This window comes from Equus przewalskii, chromosome 16, assembly GCF_037783145.1.
Source record: "Equus przewalskii isolate Varuska chromosome 16, EquPr2, whole genome shotgun sequence".
Classification (NCBI taxonomy): Eukaryota; Metazoa; Chordata; class Mammalia; order Perissodactyla; family Equidae; genus Equus; species Equus przewalskii.
The window spans coordinates 35657884-35680897 of NC_091846.1; positions in this window are offsets into that span (position 1 = coordinate 35657884).

Consider the following 23014-nt stretch of genomic DNA (forward strand, 5'->3'; position numbering starts at 1 on the left):
TAAATTGCTGACCTGACATCTCATAATCCTCAAGCACTTTAGTTCTAAGGCATATTCCTAGATAACAAGACAAGTCCCCAAATCAGGAGATCAAAATTGATATTTTACTGCCATCTAATCCTAAGACTCCATTCAAGTTTTGCCAAGTGTCCCAATAACGTCCTGTATAGAAAAAGGATCTGGTTTGTAATCAAATGTTGCATGTAGTTATGTATCATTAGTTTCCTTCAGTTTAGAACGGTTCTTCAGTCTTTCCTTGACTCCCATGATCTTAACACTGTGAAGATTACGGAGCAGTCTTTGGTTGTGTTTTACTGAATACGCTTCGACTGGGTTCCTCGTGATTAGATTCATGTTATGCATCTTTGGCATGAATACCATAAAAGGATGCTGTGTTCTCATTGTATCCTATCAGATGGAATATGATTTTGAGTTATCTCATTACTGATGATATTAACTTAGATCACCTGATTAAAGTGATGTCTGCCAGTTTTGTCTGTAAAGTTACATGTTCTCCTTTTTAATTAGTAAGTATTTTGTGGGGAGATACTTTAAGACTGTGTAAATATCCTGTTCCTCACCTAACTTTCAATTTATTTATTTATTTATATCAGTATGGACTTGTGGATTTCTATTTTATTAAACGGATTTTAATAAATTACTATATTTATTTTGATACTCAAGTTGTCCCAGATTTAGCCAGTGAGAAGCTAGTTCCTGCTGGTTCCTTTGACATCCAGGCTTATCTCATCCTTTCACTACTCTAGCACTGGAATCAGCCATTTCTCTAAGGAATCTAGTTCTTTTTAATGGAAGATGGTATTTAGAAACCAAGGTTTGGTTGCAAAGTGTCACTGCTTTTATGGTTTTGCTGCTCCTGACCCACTCATCCCTCTCAAGCCCTTTATATTTTGAGAAATTATTCATTTGTCAACATGTGGCAAATATCTTTTCTCAGTTTGAGGTTTTCCTTTTGACTTTATTTTTATTCATTTATTTTGGTGAGGAAGACTGGCCCTGAGCTAACATCTGTGCCAATCTTCCTCTATTTTGTATATGGGATTCTGCTTCAACATGGCTTGATGAATGGTGCATAGGTCTGCATCTGGGATCTGAACCTGCAAACCCCAGGCCTCTGTAGCAGAGCACATGATCTTAACCACTATGCCACCAGGCCATCCCTCTTTTCACTTTATTGATGGTGATTTTACCTATGCAAAAGTAATTGATCATATTGTAGCCAGATTTAACAATTTTTTTTGTTTTGGCTTCTGGGGTTTATGTCTACTTAGGCATTTCACACTTCAGAGTTACAAACATTTCTCTCCATGTTTTCTTTTGGTACTTTCATAGAAAAAGCTCTTTAAAAGTCTTGAAGTGCCCCTACTTCATGTTGGTGAGAAATTTGTGTTTCATTTGGAGAACCACAGACTGACACACCATCTGAGGAAAATCAAGGCCAGATCCAATTTTTTAAATATGTAGCTATTTTGTGACCTTCTTAACCAAATTACTGGTTTTCTACCCTGGTTCACCATTATCATTACCTTGGGAGCTTTTATAAAACACACTGCTATCCAGTATCCACCACACAAAGTAATTGAATCAGGCCTCTGGGGATTACTGGGTAAGGACTTTTTTGGGGGGTATTTTTGCTGAGGAAGATTGGACCTGAGCTAAAATCCCTTGCCAATCTCCCTCTTTTTGCTCGAGGAAAATTGTCTCTGAGCTAACATCTGTGCCAGTCTTCCAATATTTTATATATGGGATGCTGCCAAAGCATAGCTTGATGAGTGGTGTGCAGATCTGCACCTGGGATCTGAACCCATGAACCCTGGGACACCAAAACAGAGTGTGCAAACTTAACCACTATGCCACCAGGCTGGCACCTGGGTAAGGATTTTTTTTTTTTAAAGCTCTACAGATAATTCTAATATGCTGCCAAGATGAAGAACCACTGATCTAATTACACAACCTCACAACTGCCTAAAATTCTACCACTAGTAACTACATCCTTTGGATTAAGCAATTCATTTTTGGTTATCTTCTTTTAACACATAAATATTTTTCAAAGATTCAACACTCAAGTTTGTAAAAATTTAGGACTAATGAGTTTTTCAGACTTTTAAAACAAGACACAGACATTAAAATTATACATGTGAAGAAACTATACATGCAGCATACCCACTCCCTTGTGCTGGTTGTCAGAGAAGGTAGCAGCTACCTAGATAAAGGTCATATGGTGTGAAAGCAGGAAGAAGCTTTGCTGTCAGAATGATCTCAAGAGGAACCTTAGAGATAGATCTGGACTTCTTGAAAACAAGAGCAAGCTGGGGGCATGTAATGTCAAAAATATGGCTCGTTATCTGGCAGTCTTAAGCCCTCACGTCTCAATAATCACTCTAAATGTAAAGGGACTGAATTCTCCAATCAAAAGACACAGAGTGGCAGGATGGATTAAAAAACAAGACCCAACAATATGCTGCCTCCAGGAAACACATTTCAGCTCTAAAGACAAACATAGGCTCAGAGTGAAGGGATAGAAGTTGATACTCCAAAACAATGGCAAACAGAAGAAAGCAGGTGTTGCCATACTTATATCAGACAAAGTAGACTTCAAGATAAAGCAGGTAAAGAGAGACATAGAGGGGCAGTATATAATGATAAAAGGTACTCTCCACCAAGAAGACATAACACTTATAAACATATATGCACCCAAGACAGGAGTACCAAAGTACATAAAGCAACATTAACAAAGCTACAAGGCAATATTACCAACCACACAATAATAGTAGGGGACCTCAACACCCCACTTTCATCAATGGATAGATCATCCAGACAAAAAGTCAACAAGGAGATAGTAGAATTAAATTAAAAACTAGACCAGATGAACTTAATGGGTACATTCCATCCAAAAATAGCAGAATATACATTATTCTCAAGTGAGCATTGAACATTCTCAAGGATAGACCACATATTGGGAAACAAGGCAAACTTCAATAAATTTAATAAGATCAAAATCATATCTACTATCTTTTCTGATGATAATGCTATGAAACTAGAAATCAAATACAAGAAAAAAGCTGGGAAAGGAACAAAAATGTGGAGACTAAACAACATGCTACTGAACAACCAATGGGTCATTGAAGAAACAAAGGGAAAAATCAAAAAATATTTGGAGACAAATGAGAATAAAAACATACCATACCAACTCATATGGGATGCAGCAAAAGTAGTCCTAAGAGGGCAATTTATAGGAATACAGGCTCACATTAACAAACAAGACAAAGCTCAAATAAACAATCTTAAACTACACCTAACGGAATTAGAAAAGGAAGAACAAACAAAGCCCAAATTCAGCAGAAGGAGGGAAATAATAAAAATTAGAGCAGAAATAAATGAAATTGAAACAAAAGACTGTAAAAGGATCAATGAAACAAGGAGCTGGTTCCTTGAGAAGATAAACAAAATTTACAAACCCTTAGCCAGACTTACTAAGAAAAAAAGAGAGAAAGCTCAAATAAGTAAAATTAGAAATGAAAGAGGACAAATTGCGATGGATACCACAGAAATATAAATGATTATAAGAGAATATTATGAAAAACTATATGCCAAAGAACTGGACAATCTAGAAGAAATGGATAAATTTTTAGACTCTTACAACCTTCCAAAAGGGAATCAAGAAGAAATAGAGACCAATCACAAGTAAAGAGATTGAAAAAGTAATCAAAAACCTCCCCCAAAATAAAAGTCCAGGACCAGATGGCTTCTCTGGAGAATTCTACCAAACATTCAAAGATTTGCTACCTATTCTTCTGAAACTATTCCAAAAATTTGAGGAAGGTGGAAAAACTCCTAACGCATCTACGAGGCCAACATCACTCTGATACCAAAGCCAGAAAAGGACAACACAAAGAAGGAACATTACAGGCCAGAATCGCTGATGAATATAGATGCAAAAATCCTCAACAAAATATTGGCAACCTGAATACAGCAACACAATAAAAAGATTATACACCACAATCAAGTGGGATTCATATTAGAGACACAGGGATGGTTCAACATTTGCAAATCAATCAATGTGATACACCACATTAAAACAATGAGGAACAAAAACCACATGATAATCTCCATAGATGCAGAGAAAGCATTTGATAAGATCCAACATGCATTCATGATAAAAACTCTTATAAAATGAGTATAGAAGGAAAGTACCTCAACACGATAAAGGCCATATACAACAAACACACAGCCAACATCATACTCAATGGGCAAAAACTGAAAGCCATCACTCTGAGAACAGGAAGAAGACAAGGGTGCCCACTCTCACAACTCTTATTCAACATAGTCCTAGAGGTTTGGGCTAGAGCAATTAGACAAGAACAAGAAATAAAAGGAATCCAAACAGGCAATGAAGAAGTGAAACTCTTGCTGTTTGCAGACGACATGATCTTATATATAGGAAACCCTAAACAAATCCATTGGAAAACTATTAGAAATAATTAACAACTACAGCAAAGTTGCAGGGAACAAAGTCAACTTATAAAAATCAGTGGCATTTCTATACTCTAATAATGAACTAATAGAACAAGAACTCAAGAATACAATTCAATTTACAATTGCAACAAAAAGAATAAAATATCTAGGAATAAATTTAACCAAGGAGGTGAAAGACCTATACAAAGAAAACTATAAGACATTATTGAAAGAAATCAATAGTGACATAAAAAAATGGAAAGACATTCCATGCACGTGGCTTGGAAGAATAAACATAGTTAAAATGTCCATACTACCTAAAGCAATCTACAGATTCAATGCAATGCCAATGACATTCTTCACAGAAATAGAACAAAGAATCTTAAAATTCATATGGAGCAACAAAAGACCCCAAATAGCCAAAGCAATTCTGAGAAACAAGAACAAAGCTGGTGGCTGACTTCAAAATATATTACAAAGCTGTAATAATCAACACAGCATGGTACTGGTACAAGAACAGGCATACAGATCCACAGAACAGAATTGAAAGCCCAGAAATAAAACCACACATCTACGGACAGCTAATCTTTGACAAGGAACCAAGAACATACAATGGAAAAAGGAGAGCCTCTTCAATAAATGGTGCTGGGACAGCTGGACAGCCACATGCAAGAATGAAAGTAGACGATTGTCTTTCTTCATACACAAAAATAGACTCAAAATGGACCAAAACCTTGAAGGTAAGACCTAAAACCGTAAAACTTCTGGAAGAAAATATAAGCAGTACACTTTTTTTTTTTTTTGAGAAAGACTAACCCTGAGCTAACTACTGCCAATCCTCCTCTTTTTGCTGAGGAAGACTGGCCCTGAGCTAACATCCATGCCCATCTTCCTCTGTTATATACGTGGGATGCCTACCACAGCATGGCTTTTGCCAATCTGTGCCATGTCTGCACCCGGCCTTTGAACCAGCGAACCCCTGGCCACCGAGAAGCAGAACATGCACATTTAACTGCTGCGCCACTGGGCCGGCCCCAGCAGTGTACTCTTTAACATCAGACTTAGAAGGATCTTTTTGAATACTATGGCTACTCAGACAAAGGAAACAAAAGAAAAAATAAGCAAATGGGACTTCATCAGACTAAAGAGCTTCTGGAAGGCAAAGGAAACCAAGATCAAAATGAAAAAACAACCCAGCAAATGGGAGAAAATATTTGCAAATCATACATCCAATAAGGGGTTAATCTCCATAATATATAAAGAACTCACACAACTGAACTACAAAAAAACAAACAACCCAATCAAAAAGTAGGCAGAGGATATGAATAGGCATTTTTCCAAAGATATACAGATGGTCAATAGGCAAATGAAAAGATGCTCAACATCACTAATCATCAGGGAAATGCAAATCAAAACTACACTAAGATAGCCTCTTACACCCGTTGAATGGCTATAATAAGCAAGACAAAAAACAACAAATGTTGGAGAGGTTGTGGTAAAAAGGGAACCCTCATCCACTGCTGGTGGGAATGCAAACCGCTACAGCCACTGTGGAAAACCGTATGGAGATTTCTCAAAAAATTAAAAATAGAAATACCATATGACCCACCCATCCCACTACTGGGTAGCTATCCATAGAATTTGAAATCAACAGTACAAAGAAACTTATGCACCCCTATGTTCATTGCAGCATTATTCACAATAGCCAAGACACGGCAGCAACCTAGGTGCCCATTCACTGATGACTGGATAAAGATGATGTGTTGTATATATACAATGGAATACTACTCAGCCATAAAAAAGACAAAAATCATCCCCTCTGCAACCACGTAGATGGACCTTGAGGGCATCATGCTAAGTGAAATGAGCCAGACAGAGAAAGACAAACACCGTATGATTTTACTCATCTGTGAAATATAAACAAACTTATGGAGAAAGGGAACAATTTAGTGGTTACCAGGGGGAAGAGTGGTGGAGGGTGGGCACAAGCGGTGAAGGGGCACACTTATATGGTGTCTGACAAATATTAACGTACAACTGAAATTTCACAATAAAAAAATAAATTAAAAAAATATGGTTCATTATCTATGTGATTATGGGCAATTTTGCTTAAATTCTCAGAACTTCAGTTTCCTTATTAGCAAAAAATGAAGCTAATACTAATACCTATTTCATGGGCTTATTGTGAAAATTAAATTAGATCATAAAGCTAAAGTTCTTTACAGGTACCTGTCACAAAGCAAATACTTAGTCAATAGTTACCTTTAAATAAAGAAGAGCTACTCTTATACCACTTCTAACAAATAACTATTTCTGCATGATCCAAGCTGTAAATTGGTTTAAATTTGCCTTTTCAGTAGGCTGTATATAATATTTAGTACTTTCATTATTTAACACTAATCTTAGAATAAGAGTTTTGAACTGAGACAAGTTTTTCACTAATGGCCATGCATTTCTTGATTTCTAAGGAAAAGCCTGTAAAAGAAAAACCTCTTACCTTTAAAAGAAATTAATTTTTAAATAGTTAAATTACTCAATCTAATTGTTGAAATTGTATTGAGGTGATGAATGAAAGCAAAGGGTTGAATATGCTCTCATTGTTTCTTGCACTGAAGCTCCAAGGCGTAACTTCTGCAGCATCGTGTGGAAGGATCATCTATTCTGAAAAAAGTGATATTAGAACATGAAGTGGTCATGGATGATACTGAATATAGGAATTTATTATGGTACTTAAATTAGTATGTATATACATATTTCTTATTTTACCTGATGCATGTTAAGAGTCAACCGACCTTGTGACAGTTTGAAATAATAGACAAAGCATCCCAGAGATAAGTTCAGAATTATGTAGGCTGAGGCATGCACAATTTCCTGTGGTGTCAGGTAAAATGAATATGAAGTGCATCCTTAATAAGCAGAAACAAAAACTGATAGCCCTTACAAAGGGGGAATTCTCTTCAACTTTTAAAAAAACTATCTATGTGAAAAATCTATCAACACAGTTCTTTCACTTAAAGGAAATTGATGGTTTAAGTAAAGTGTGTTTATATAGCCATCAATTCTCTTTATAAAGATCTTCAACAGGGAAATTTTTGCACCTGTGAATCAGTTCTAAGACATGGTCAATTGAGGGAGCCGGTATTGACGCCTAAACCAGGCCACAGGTTAGATGGGTGGGGAGAATATCAAATCTGTTTGCTTTCAGCTAGTAAGTTTTTAATAAGTATCCAAGATGAGCTAACTCTGTGTTAGGGACTGAGGGAACTCAGGGTTTGTAGAATCAAATAGGTGCATATGAAACATTACAGAGAAAAATGAAAAACGAAAAATGAAAAATACTAAGCTGAACAAGGGAGATATTTATATAGACAGAAGTAGTCTAAGAGGCTTTGTGAGATGGTATTTGACCTCGGTCTTAAAAGTGGACAGAGGAAGGTGCCCAAACATCTGTTTTGACATCATGGAATCTGTGGGGGCTACATTTATCAGTTATTGCTATGTAGCAAATCACCTCTCAATTTAAAACAAAGGACATTTGCTGTTGCCTGTTAGTCTCAGGTTGGCTGGGTGGTTCTGCTGATCTGGGCCAGGCTCAATGGATCTCAGTTGGGCTTGCTGTCGCCTGGGGGCTGGCTGGTCCAGAATAGCTCACTTACATGTTAGGCTTGTCATCTGGTTGTTGGCCGGCGCGCCTCAGCTTACCTCCACGTAGTCTCTCATACTCTAGCTGGCTGGTCTGTGTTTGTTCTTCTCACGTGGCAGGGGTACAAGAGAGCAAGAGCAGAAGCATGCCAGGCCTCTTGAGGACTAGATTTGAACCTGGCACGCTATCATTTTTCCACCTTTTATTGGTCAATGCATATCACAAAGCCAGCCCAGATTCAAGTGGTAGGGAATTAGACTTCACGTCTTAGCAGGAGGAACTGCAAAGCCACATTGCAAAGGGTATAGAACACACGGAGCAGCCATTTTTGCAAACAATCTTCTACCAAGGCCAACCTCACTGAAGTACAGAAGTCGTGGAAAGATAAGGAAATAGTGAGAGTATCTTTTTAGGAAGATTAGTGCGGCTAGAGCTCACATTCAAACTTGAGAAGTCATGGGAGGGACTGAAGGAGTTCGGGGCTGTATCAGTAATCCTGGTAAGAGGTGTGAGGGTCATGTCTTAGTCATTCAGGCTTCTCTAACAAAATATCTCAGACCGGGTGGCTTATACACAACAGAAATTTGTTTCTCACAGTTCTGGAGCCTGGGAAAACCAAGATGAAGGGACCAACATCGTTGTGCTCAGATGAAGGACCTCTTCCTGATTCATAGCCAGTGACTTCTTGCTGTGTCCTCACCTGATGGAAGGAGCTGGGAGCTCTGTGATGTCTCTTTTATGAGCATTAATCTCCTTTATGAGGGCTCCACTTACATGACCTAAGCACCTCCCAAGGACCCTTCCTCCTGATAACATCCCCTTTGGACGTTGGGATTTCAACATATGAGTTTCAGGGGGACACAAACCTTTAGACCATAGCAGGTCACATCAAGGATAGAGGTAGTACTGTAAGAATTTTTGTTCATTTTACTACCAAATACACGGTTCCATCTGTTTGAAAATATTTTGGGGCATATTTGAATTGATCTTGGCTCATAGCTGTATGTTTCTGAACTGTGTCTTTAGTTATCCATATCTTTGCGCTGCGGCCTGTCCTTGGACTTTGGCGGGTCATGAGGACACAGTGTTGTGCTGACTCCCCAAACCAGTACCATATCCAGCAAATCTGCTGGTGTGAGCACTTCAGGTCCACATTCATCAGCATTCAGCTGTTCGACAACCGAAAGATTTTTTTATGGTGTTTGCACTCTCTTGAGCTGAAAGAATTTCCCAGAAGATTTGAAACAAATTCTAATCGTGCATTTTTCAGATCCTGTTTGCAACCTCAAGTATGCTTACTTTAAAACTGGACCTGTTAAGCACCCTGTTTCCTTCCTTTGTTGGTGACACTGTCCTGACATGATGTCATCAACTGTGACCTGTCAAATATCATCACGTATTAAACTTTAGTGCAAATGATGATGTTATTGCTTCTAGCAACTCTGGACCTGGCATCAAGTTACAAAAGAAGTGTGTTTATAAAAAACTAAGACTTATATGACAGCTAACTTCCCTAAGAATTATACAAAATAAAACAAATACCATATTGATTTTTTTAACTTTTTATTGAGATTATGATAGTTTACAACCTTGCAAAATTTCAGTTGTACATTATTGTTTGTCAGTCATGTTGTAGGTGCACCCCTTCACCCTTTGTGCCCACCCCCCTACCATACTGACTTTTAAAGGTTCTTTATTTCCTTAGGAAGTCTGAGGAAAAACTAATAATTGACTTAGGTCTTGAAGAAACCTTAAGAGGTCAGTCTAAGAATGCTTCTCTTAGGAGAGAAACATCATTTAATATCAAGTAAAGATTTCAGACACCCATCATACCTCCCAAATTGATTAAAAAATTTACTGCTTTAATAACTCAAAGTTCAATTGTTATTACCTACCCTGATACTCTTTTCAAATGGTCACATAGTTTTGTTGTAATGATTTTGCTTTTCCAAAGACTTGTAAATCTTACATGCAAAGATTTAATTGCTTCCTATGAAGGAGGGAGGAGAGGGTGAAAATGCCTGGTGTGGAGCTCCAGAAAAACAAAGCATTTATCTCTATTTCTGTCTGTTGAGATGTTTTAAGGTTAATAATTGGGAATTGCTCATTTTAAAGCCACATTGCATTAAAAAAAAGACACATGCTTCCTGCTGATAGGATTTTCAGACTGCCTGGAATTTATTATAATTTTATGAGAGAAAAATCTTAATAGCTCAGCAATCAAATACATTACAAAATAATTTTAGAAAACCTAAGTATTTATAATTTTTCTAATTGTTCCTTGTAAATTTCACTTTCCCCTCTTATACAGTTATGTTATCAGGATTTAGAATTTTAAATTGCAACTTTCATTCATTTTACAGCAGTATGATGAACAGTTTGTCTTCCCTGGGAGTTACTATTTCCGGAGGTAATAAGAACAGTCATCTGTTATATGGTCTCTATTTTGTGAGTTTTTTTCTGTGCTTTTTGTTGTTAGCCTAGCAAAATTAATGAGATTAATCCCCTAAATTCTAGAGAATATTATTAGACATCAATCAAGCCTTCAAAAATGGTTATTTTATATACTAGTTTATAGACTAATTATTTTAAAAAGTAAACCCATCTAGATTCATACATTTTAATGCTTAGTCTTCATAATACACCTAATATCTATTACTGTTGTCATTATTTTTGTAGGAATCTGGTAAAAAGTCATTTACATGTATTTTGAATAAAATATTAGCTGACTTTAATCATTATTTTCCTGTTTGTTTTACCACCTACATTTTCATCAGGCCTAAGTACTGGTATATCCTCAAAAAGCAATACGAACTTTAAAAAAGAAAATCGCATACCCAAAACTGATTGGTTACTTGTCCTAAATGCCTGACTGGATGCTTATTTATTTTATGCTTTTATTATTTTTAAAAATTTATTTATATTTATTTATTTAATTTTTTTGTGAGGAAAATTGGCCCTGAGCTGACATCTGTTGCACTCTTCCTCTTTTTGCTTGAGGAAGATTGTTGCTGAGCTAACATCTGTGCCAATCTTCCTCTATTTTATGTGGGATGTCACCACAGTGTGGCTTGAAGATCCTCGGGATCCGATCCTGCGAACCCCCACCCGCTGAAGCACAGCACACGAACTTACCGCTACACCACTGGGCCGGCCCCTATTATTTTTAAAGATTTATTTTTTGAAATAATTTTCAAAACTCGACATGCACACAGTTTAACCATCAAGTATATGATATACGATAGTTTCCTGGTCTACTTCTTCTCAGCCTCCAGTCTGACTCAACTCAGAGATACTGACTTCCAACTCAGCTCTTTTAAAAATTTTGGTAGACATTTCCCAACCTCTTTCAGTTAGTTGCAGTCAAGTTTAGAATTCAGGCCAATGGGGTATGAGCAAAAGTGATGTAAGCCACTTTCAGGTGCATTAAAAATCTCCTGTGTGCTATGCTCAGCTTCTGGCTGATTGGAGATGACTCTGGGATTAGAAGAGGGGGCGTCCTCAAATCACTATTTGGTATTCATGTGGTTGGCTACCATATTGTTTTCATGCAGTCTTTCAGCAATTTTTTACTCCACCAGAAAGACCAAGTCATTCTTCAGTATGTGACTTTTTGCCTCTGCTATTATGTAAGAAAATGCAAAAGCAGTTGGTAAAAATGTCATCAAATTCAATAAAATTTTGTCCCAGATTGAGTATCACATGTCTTTAAATGTGGCTGAAAAGTAGTAGAGGTTTGCTCCATGAAGATGCTTTGTTTTAAAAAGTCTTGCCAATCATGACAGCTTTGCTAATATCTCAAAGAAAAATACACATTTATTGGCAAGGTTAGTTGCTAATGTTAGTAGATTAAATCCATACTTCAGATAGTCATATGTAGTTTTGATTTATTTTTAACCAACTTGGAGTCAGAGCTTGGAATCATTGTTCTGACATCACTGTGTGGCTACCAAGAGCTTATTCCAGGAGCAGTAGAAGCATTAATACTGCCACCTGATTGCTCACTTGTATTTATATTCCTAGTATTACTTTTGATCAGTGGTTTGTGTGTAGGGATCCTTTTAAGCTACTTGTCTATTTTATGAAGACCAGTTAAAATTAGATAATATAATCCAGATATCCACAGAACACTATATTATAACTGTAGTATGTGGCTACAAGTTGAAACGATGTAGGAGAAAAGGTGCCACTGTCAATGCCTCAAAGTTATAGAATGCCCTCCCCTCCTTCAGAATGCTTTACATATGAACCACGTCAAGTCTACACAGAGTGAGTGAAGGTGTCAGAGTTGATCTGTTTATTACTGTAGCAAAGTTCTTCTTACTTTTTTGACAAAGAATATAAACATAAGTTCTAACATTTTCTTCTCTCACTCCAATGTAACGTTTCCATGACCACTCTGGAGTCTAGTGCACTCTAAATCCTTGCTGTTCATAGTGAAGTCCATGGGCCAGCAGAATCAGCATCCTCTGGGGGCCTGTTGAAAATGCAGCATCTCAGGCCGCTGCCCAAATCTGCTGCATCAGAATCTGTGTTTTATCAAGATCCCCAAAAGAGTCAAATGTACATTAACATTTGAGAACCACCGGTCTAGAATAATCCTCTGCTGTGGAGCCTGGAACCTGGCATCCTGAGCATAGGGTAGGGCTTGAGGATCCACCTTTCTTTGTGCAGTCCTCATTTAATGCCCTTGCTCTCAGTTCTGTGCCTTGCCCTCACCAGTGCCTCTGTCTAGTCTCTCCCAAATCCTCAACTGTACTTGGTCAATTTCTTCAGAAATGTAAATTTTCTAGAGGCATCATGGCTTTTCCAGCCTCAGTACCTTGACACAGACTCTTTCTCCTTTCCTCTGCCTGAAATTTCTTTCCCAATCCTTCTCACCTTCACTTTCGTCCTTTCAAGACCCAGTTCAAGCGGCATAATCTCAGCAACATTTTCTCTGGTCCACCTCCTTCTCCATCCCTTTACCACCACAAACCCGCAGAACAATAGAAATGCCTCTTTGGGGGCACCCATCTCGCCCCATCCTTACCTCCATCTTTTCACAGGCCTGATCATTGCTCCCTTAGCCTCACCTCAACTGAAGCATTTAACGGCTTCTGCTTCCTCAGTACTTGGCACAAAGCCCAGCATGGATAGGAGGTTGTTAGTAAATATCTGTCAAATAAATGTGTCCGAACTGACCTGCAACCTTTAGCAGCTGTCTCTGACCTACAGTGAGAGCACAGGTGCCATATAAACATGTCTTCAGTTATGCCCCAATAGTGTGGAGAATTTCTCCAGGCTTTTTCTGCTCCGGGTGGAATTTCTGCTCCTCCTGGTTTCTGACCCGCTGCCTCACATCTGAACTTGGCCTCTCATCTTGGACCCCTTGGACTAAAGCCAGTTAGACTGCCTGCCTGACTTTCAATTTCATGTTGACCCCCAGTGCTGATTCTTGACATAAGTTCAGCGCTAGACAGTATATTGTGGACTCATCCCATCTTTGTCCATATCCAGCGAGACTCCTGCTTGCGAAAGAGAAGAGTCAGTCAGAATGAGTGGATGACTTACATTTAGGGAATGCGATTCTGCGGAAGTGGGTGGTTGTTTTGTTCTATTTTGCATGGTTTTGATGTGTATAGTTTGTTTTCTCTTTGTATTTGCCAGAATGAACAGTATTTATATAACCCTGTGTTTCTTTAGAATGGCATTTCGTGGAGCATGCAAAATTATCATTCACTCTCCCCTATTGTGGCACCGGGCCACATTCACATGATAGAAGTTTTTTTCTATAGGCTGTTTGCAGGATTATGTAAAAAGAACATAAGACTTTTGCATTATTCCAAATAGTATTTCACAAGTTGACCCTATAGTTGTCATTCTCAACCTGAGATGACTATGCAAGGAGAATTTACCATTCTGAATATAGTCTATTAATTTTCAACTTAGTGACCTATTTCTACTTTAATCATAAATACTAAAAGTTTGTTACTTACTTTAGCCTTTGTGTCTTATGTTTACACTATTATGTATTTACAATAGTTCAACCAAAATAATAACTGAATGAGAGTCTCTCAGAGTTAAGAAGTGACATGAGGAAACTACCCTAGCTGATACCTTCTTTTTTAAGTTAGACTTTTTATTTTGTGACAATTGTAAAAGAAAAAATGCAGAGAGATCCTGTGTACCCTTTACCCAGTTTCTTTCAATGGTGACATCTCACGAAACTATCATGCAATATCACAGCCAGGATATTAACACTGATACAGCCAAGATGCTGAACGCTGCCGTCACCGCAAATATTCTTCATGTTGTCATTTCATAGCCACACCACCTCCCTCCCACCATCACCCTCTCCTTAACTGCTGGCAACCACTAATCTGCTTTCCATTTCTATAATTTCATCATTTTAACACTGTTATAGAAGTGTAACTTTTTGGGATTGGCTTTTTTCCACTCGGCATAATTCTGTGGAGATTCATCCAGTTGTTTCATATATCAACAGCTTGTTCCTTTTTATTGCTGAGCAGTATTCTTTGGTATGGATGGCCCTCAGTTTATTTACTCCTTCACCCACTGGAGGACGTCTGGATTGTCTTAATTCTTGATTAATGTAGCTATGTAAATCTTAAAACAGGGTAGACTGATTCCTCCCACTTTGTTCTTCTTTTTCAAAATTGTTTTGGCTATTCTAGTTCCTTTGCCTTACCATATAAAATTTAGAATAATCTTACATGTATCTTTAAAAAGCCTTTCTGGAATTTTGGTAGGAATTGTGTCAAACATGTATATCCATTTGGGGAGAATTGGTATCTTTACTATGTTGACTCTTCTAATCTATGAACACAATTATTTCTATCTATTGTTTAGATCTTGTTGACTTACCTCAGCGTTGTGTACTTTTAGCATATAAATCTTGTACACATCTTATTAGATTTACACCTAAGTATTTTTCTTTTTAAGCTATTGTACAGGTATTGTGTTTTTAATGTCAGTATCCATATGTTCATTGCTAATAGATAGAAATACAATCAGTTATTGTATGTAGATTGTATCCTGCCACACTGCTGAATTCACTTGTTAGTTCTAGGAGATTTTTTGGTAGAATCTGAAATTTTCTGTATAGGCAAACATGTTTTCTGTAATAGGGACAGTTCTATTTCTTCTTTTCTGATCTGTATGCTTTTTATTTCCTTTTCTTGCCTTATTGCACTGGATAGAAACTCCAGCACTACGTTGAATAATAATAATAAAAGCAGATGACCTTACAATGTACCATTAAGTGTAATGTTTGTTGTAGGTTTTTGTGTAGACGCTTTTTATCAAGTTATGTAAATTCTCCTCTATTCCTATTTTTCCTGAATGAATATTAAATTTTGTTGAATGATTGTTCTGCATTGATTGATTTGATCATTTTTTTCTTCTTTGCTTAATTTAGTGGATTGCATAGAATTGATTACATTGAATAATTTACAAATATTTAACCAGTCTTGCATCCTTGGAATAAATCTCACTTGTTTATGATATATAATTCTTTTTTTTTTTTTTTTTTTTTTTTGCTGAGAAAGTTTTGCCCTGAGCTAACACCCATGCCAATCTTCCTCTATTTTTTAGCATGTGGGCCGCCAGCAGCTGAGTGGTGTAGGTCTGCATCTGGGAACCAAACGCAAGCTGCCAAAGTGGAGCACACTGAAATTAACTACTAGGTCACCAAGGCTGGCCCTATAATTCTTTTTTATATATTTCTGAATTCTGTTTGCTAATATTTTGTTAAAATTTTTCTATCTATATACATGAATGATATTGGTGTACAGTTTTCTTGTTTCACACTGTCTTTGTCTGGTCTTGGTGTCAGAGTAATACTAGCTTCATAAAATGGATTGGGAACTGTCCTTTGCTCTTCTGTTTTCTGGAAGAGATTACATGTAGAATTGGTGTTAATTCTTCTTTAAAAGTTTAGTAGAATTCTCTAGTAGAACCATCTAGGATTGGAGAATTATTTTTGGTAGTTTTTAAAATTATGAATTCAGTTCCTTAATAGTTAAAGGGCTATTCAAATTACCTATTTCATATGGGGTGATTTGGTGGTAATTTGTATTTTTTGAGGAATTGGTCCATTTCTTCTAAGTCGTCAAATTTGTGTGTGCAGATCTGTTTTTAGTATTCTCTTACTATCTTTTGATGTCTGCAGGATTTTTAATGATAGCCTCCATTTCATCCTGATATTGGTAATTTGTCTTTTTCTTTTTTATTCATTCTAGAAGTTTATCAATGTTATTGATCTTTTCAAAGAACCAGCTCTTTATTCCATTGATTTTCTCTAATGTTTTTCTGCTTTGAATTTCATTGGCCCCTGCTCTTTATTATTCCCTTCTTTCTGCTTGCTTTGGGTTTATTTGCTTTTCTTCGTCCAGGTTCTTGAGCTGGGATATTGATTTGAGAATGTTCCTTTTTATTAACATATTCTATTAGTGTTATAAATTTTCCTCTCAGCACTGCTTTATCTGTGTCACACAAATTTTTGTATGTTGTATTTTCATTTTCATCCCATTCAATGTGTTTTTGATTTTCACTTTCTTCTGAGCCTCAGGATTTCTGATGAGCATTCCATTGTCACATGAATTATTTTTTCCCCCGTTGTTAACGTGTCATTTTTATCTGGCCGCTTTTAAGATTTTGTGTTTGTCTTTAGTTTTCGGAAGTTTAGTGATGTGTCTTGTCATGGATTTCATTGTGTTTTTTTCCTGTTTGGGCTTCACTCAGCTTCTTGAATCTGTAGGTTTATGTCTTTTGCCAAATTCAGGCATTTTCCAATCATTATTTCTTTGAGTGCTTTTTCAATTTCACCCTTATCCTCCTCTCCTCTGGAACTTGGATGACTCAAATGTTAAATCTTCTGCTACAGTTCCCCAGGTCTCTAAGTCTCTGTTCATTTTATTCTTTAGTCTGTTTTCTCTGATGTTCAGATTAGATCATTTTTATTGTTCTATCTTCCACTTCACTGATTCTTCCCTCTGCCTCCACCATTCTGCTGTTGAGTCCATTTTATTTTGGTGATTGTATTTTACAGTTCTAAGGTTTTCATTTCATTCTTGTTACATCTTCTATTTCTTTACTGAAGCATTCTATTTTTCATTCACTTCTAGAGTGTTTGTAATTGTTCACTGAAGCATTTGATGACTGCTTTGAAATCTTTGTTAGATCATTCTAACATCTCTGTCATCTCAATGTTGGCATCTATCAATAGTCTTATTTGATTCAGTTTAAGATCTTCCTTGTTCTTTGTATGATGACTGATTTTTGAAGGAAATGTGGACATTTTTGTTTTTTTTTTTTTTTTTTTTTTTTTAAAGATTTTATTTTTTCCTTTTTCTCCCCAAAGCCCTCCGGTACATAGTTGTGTATTCTTCGTTGTGGGTCCTTCTAGTTGTGGCATGTGGGACGCTGCCTCAGCGTGGTTTGATGAGCAGTGCCATGTCCGCGCCCAGGATTCGAACTAATGAAACACTGGGCCGCCTGGAGCGGAGCGCGCGAACTTAACCACTCGGCCACGGGGCCAGCCCCGACATTTTTGTATTTTTTATGAAACTCTAGATCTTATTTAAGCCTTTTATTTTAACTCTCTTTCTCTGACATTGCTCTTTTGGGGAAAAGGGAGGGTACCTCCTTATTACTGCCAGGTGGAGGTAGCCTCTGTAGCCATTCAGCCACTGTTGACACCTGATGGGGGGGATCCTCATTACTGCTGGCATAGGACATTCGGCTTCCCTTGTGGTCTCCATTGACACTGTAGTGGAGATGGCCTTGTTACTGCTGGTTGATGGTGACAGTCCTGACTCTCGTTTAGACTTCCTCTGTCACTATCCCAGAAAGGAGGGGGAGGGGTGCCTCACTACTGCTGGACAAGGGCAGAACTACAGACTCCCATGTGGTCTCCAATGATACTATGGGGGCAGGGGGCCCATTAGCAGTTGGCAGGGATGAATGTCTTGGCTTCCTACTTGGCCTTCTCAGACATCACCCTGCTGGGTGTTGGGGCACCTTGTTATAGCCCTGTGGAAGCAGAATTCTCAGCTCCTCACTCCACTCAACGTTTTTTAGCATGGGTGAGGGTGAGGCCACAGTCTTTTCTGTGGTGCATGGCTTTTATTGTCTAAAAGTTTTCTGTCTTACTGGACTACTGTTTGCTGGTCCTTTGGCTAGAGAGAACAGGTGTTTTTTTGTGGCTTTTTCCTTACCCCCACTGGCATTTCCATTTTGTTGGCTTCTTTAACTCCAAGTCTAGGATATATGAGACTAAAAGAAAACTTAGAGAACTTGTCACCGTGTCTTTTCTCATGTCCAAGGTCTCTTGTTGGTCTACCTTCTCTTTACCTTTCAGTGTCTTCTTATATCTGTCTTATATGTAATATCTAGGGTTTTGAAGTTGTATTTGACAGGATAAATAGGGAAATGACATCTACTTTATCTTCCCATAAACAGAAATCGCATGCAGTCACTTTTAGGATGAGGAAATTGAAGCCTTGGGTAAGGCTCCCCAGCTAATGGAGGCATGACCGAATTAGGTCCCTGCTCTCTCAACTGTCTGTTTAGGGCTCTTACATTGTAACAGGGAAATTCAGGCATCAGCCTTGAACTGTGATGGTGTAGAGACTGTGTCATGAGAACCCTGTACAGACTCCCACTGGCTCCCAGCCACTTGTCTTATTTTGTATTCCTTCAGAACCTTTGTATAGTTTCAGCTACCTCATCATATCGCTGTCTCCAATCGTGGGTCCAGAATTACCATATATGAGCAGCTTAGAGGCAGCAATGTGAATTTAAGGGAAGACAGGGGGCTTATAGCTATAGCCTAGCAAATGTTCTGTTTTTACTTAACTATGTATCAACGAAGGTGGAGAAGGTGGGTTGGGGGATGGCAGATGGAAAATAGGAGGTGCTAAGTCGCCTCAAGCCATCCTAACATCACCTGCCTTGTATTAAACTACAAAGTTAACAGTATGTTGATATGGTATCCTCTGTTCCTTTCAATTAATTTAGGACAAAGGTGGGATATTTTATTTAATATAAGTCTGAGGTTATCTTTGGCGTTGGAAGATTAAAGAAGACCTTAATAAATAAATTTGCTTATTTTCCCCCTACTGTTGTCATTGGGTGCATTCATATCCACATAAAAGCAGAATCTGTCATTTCTGAGTTCCACTTATCCTTGCATAAGTCTCAAGTATCAAAAGTGAATTTTTAAAATGTTCATTTGAAAAACAGCAAAGATAAAATTCAAGGATGCTTGCTCTCAGACAAGGATTATTTATTAAGGGAAATACTTGTCCTTTGAAAGTTATTATCATAATTATCACTAAGAACCCAATTCTATATTTCTTATTAAGGGAAAATCCCTATTGAGGCAAACACAAGAAGGATGTTGATTGCAGTGGGATATCTGTCGGGATAGGGCTAATAATCAGCTTCGAAACGTCACTCAAAGGAATCAGCGGGGCAGAGGCTATTCCCTGGCAGATCGTAATGCAGTTTTTGGAATTGCCAAGGGTTTTATTTCATCCTTGCATAGGTAATTATTCTGGATAACTGTAGAAGCAATATTTAGGACTCAAGGAAATATTATACTGGAACAGAGAAAATGGCATTGAAATCCAAGGAGCCATATCAACTTATTGAATATATTGAGAGTCATCGACTCATATACTCTCAGAGTTAAAGTCATTTGGTTCAACCCACACTGGTGAGTAATTCTACTCTAGAGTCATCTTGCCATGATGTTTTCCATCTCACGCCAGAAATATTGGAGACCTGCACTGACAGTCCACTTCAGTCTCTGTGTGCTGACTTCTCTGTCTTCATTTGTAGGCTTTGACCCTATTCCTCGGGGCCATACAAGTGTTTTGTGAGTAAATAATAAGAATGCAATTTAGTTTAAATCATTTGAAAACATTAAAAACCTCAATACAATAGGCACTTGACATTTTGAAAGGCTATATTCCAAAACTGTTAACATTCTTCAGAAATGAAAATGTTGCTATTGGTCGTAATTTCTTCCCTAAAGCGCAAGTCCTCAAGTAGCTAACTACAGCCACCCACCACTGAGTTTTCAGATACTAAGCAGTTGACTGGTGTCACTCCCCTGCCAAGAATTTTGTAGAAAACTTTACCTTTGTAACTGCCCTCAGCTCATTCATTTATTCGTTTCTTCACTCATTCTACAAATATTTATTGAAGGCCTAGTATGTGACAGGCATTATATTAAGCTTCTTAGATAATAAAACAAGTATAACCCCTGTCCTTAGGGTATTAGCAGTCTAGAAGGGGCAGTCAATAAACAAGTAAACAAAAAAATACAAAATACAAATGATGATCACTGCTTTGAAGGCAACAAACTGGGTAGAGTGACAAATGGTACATTGTAGAGGAGAGCTCACTCAGAACTGGTAGCAGGGAAGACCTCTCCAAGGGAGGGGCATTTAAGCTGAGAACTGAAAGAGTCGCTTACACAAAAAGGAGGGGAAAGGTTATTTTCAGTAGAGGAACAGTATGTGTAAAGTCACTGAGACTGGAAAAAATATGCAACATTTGAGGAGTTGAAAGAAGGTCAGAGTGGCTGGAGGGAAGTGAGAAAGGTGGAGGGGACAGGAGATGGGTAATTTTGTCAGATGGACAAGGGCAACATCATGAGGGGTCTTTGTAGACCATTTGTCTTAGTCCGTTTGGGCTGCTATAACAGAATATCATAGACTGGGTGGCTGAAACAACAAACGTTTATTTCTTACAGTTATGGAGACTGGGAAGTCCAAGACCAAGGTAATGGAAGATTCGGTGTCTAGTGAGGGTCAGCATCCTGGTTCATAGACGGCCATTTTCTTGCTTTGTATTCACATAACAGAAGGAGAGGAAGCTCTCTGAGATCTCTTTTATAAGGACATTAATCCCATTCATGAGACCTCTACCCTCATGACCTAACTACCTCCCAAAGTATGCACCTCCTAATACCATCACATCAGGGGTTAGAATTTTAACATATGAATTTGGGGGGGACACAAACATTCAGTCTATAACATCATTGTAAGGAGTTTAGATTTTATTCTTATGCAATAGGAAGCCATCGAAAGGGTTTTAATAAAAAAGTGACACGTTCCTAGATCAGGTCAAACTTGTGGCAACCTAGATTAGCCATTTTGCAGTAGCATATAGAATATCCTTGTCAATTCTAAGGAAAGGCAGCTGGTAACAATTTATGAGATACAAAGATTACTTTTTTGTTGTTGTTGTGAGAAAAACTGGTTGGAGGAGACATGAGTGTCACTAGCTGGCAAGGAAGCCAACAAAATAGTTCATGTGAGACGGTGGATCAGACTCGGGTAACAGTGGTGGAAGTGAAAGACAGTGGAAGGATCTCACATGCCTTTTCAACGTAGAAGTGACAGAAATAATGTGTTGATATCAAGCAGCTAGAATGGGTGGAGTGGTTGGTGCTAGTTGCTAAAGTGGAGAAGTTTGGGGAGATGTGGGTGGTGAGCTACATCAAGAGGGTAGTTTTGGACTGACTTGTTGCATTTGAGATGCTGGCAGACATCTGAGAGGAGATGGCTGGCAGGTGTCTGCAAACCGGAACTCAGAGGACAGGTTTTGGGGTGTAAATTTGGTATTTGGGCCATAGAGACAGAATTTAAAGCCATGGAAACTGAAGAGATCACGTAGAGAGAAGGTGATAGAAAAAGAAAAGAGGGCTCAGGATTGAATTAGAGGTCAACAATTAGACGTCAAAGAGAGAAAGAAGGGTCAGCCACAGAGTCTGAAGAGGGATTGGCAGAGAGATAGCAGGAAAACCACGAGAGTACGGAGTCAATTAAGCAAAGAGTTGAGAGGAGGAAAAAGAGATGGATGAAGTGTCTATGTATTGAGTGCTGATAAAAGACTGATTCCTGTCTTCAAAAAGCAAAAGCATCAAATCAAAATTAGATGTATTTATCATCTTAGTTATTTCATGTTTTTACCTACTAGCATGTTTTTCCTGCTCACCCACAGAAATGACAACTGTGACATGAGTCGTGAACTGTCAAATCACATGTCTTAAAGGAAAGTCTTTCATCTTTCTTTCTGCGTTTTGATTCTCCCTGAATTCTCTGGATAACTTCGACAATTCTCTCCATTTCGCTATCGCATGCAGAATCTACAGTCTTCGAAAGTGTCCACTTTCCAAATGTAAAACTATTTTAGATGCAGCTTATTATCTTTTGAAAATTATCCATGTTCATTTAAAAACATGTTAGCTCTTCACCTTCAATGTATTTGAATTGTCATGTTGTAGGAGCCTTGGAATATTAAGCTTATCGGAAAGCTAGGACAAGTTTTCCCTGGAGGGCGGAGAGTAGTTTTAAATTCAAAGTGGAAAAAAAAATTCCATATCTTAAAATAGAAGCAAATTTTTTCTCTGTTTCACATTCTCTCAAGATATCCGCAACCCTTTTTAAACTCTCTATTTATTATTAAATACAAGCAATTTAGCTCCTTTGTAAGGTTATGCAAATAACTCATCCAGAATTAGCATTTAACATGCAGTTCTTATATCCACACAAATGTTTTGTATAAAGTTGTTTCAAAAAGATTCAAATCTTTATAATTAGGAAGGGAAAATATATTAATAGGAATAAAGGGATACTCTGCTAATCTCCCATATGTAAATTAGCTTATAATTTCCATCATTTACTTTAGAAGCAACAGAACAATGGAACTTTTATTCTTCAATGTTGCTGTCTCTCTCCTTCTCCTGCTAGAAAGCATGTGCTTATATACGTATATCTAAAGGAAAATGACAAGGAATGTTAAACGCTTTAGTTTTGTGGACAAGAGAAGGTTGGTAACTTGTGAGCGGGATTGAAGTTGACACTCCATTCTGGGGCA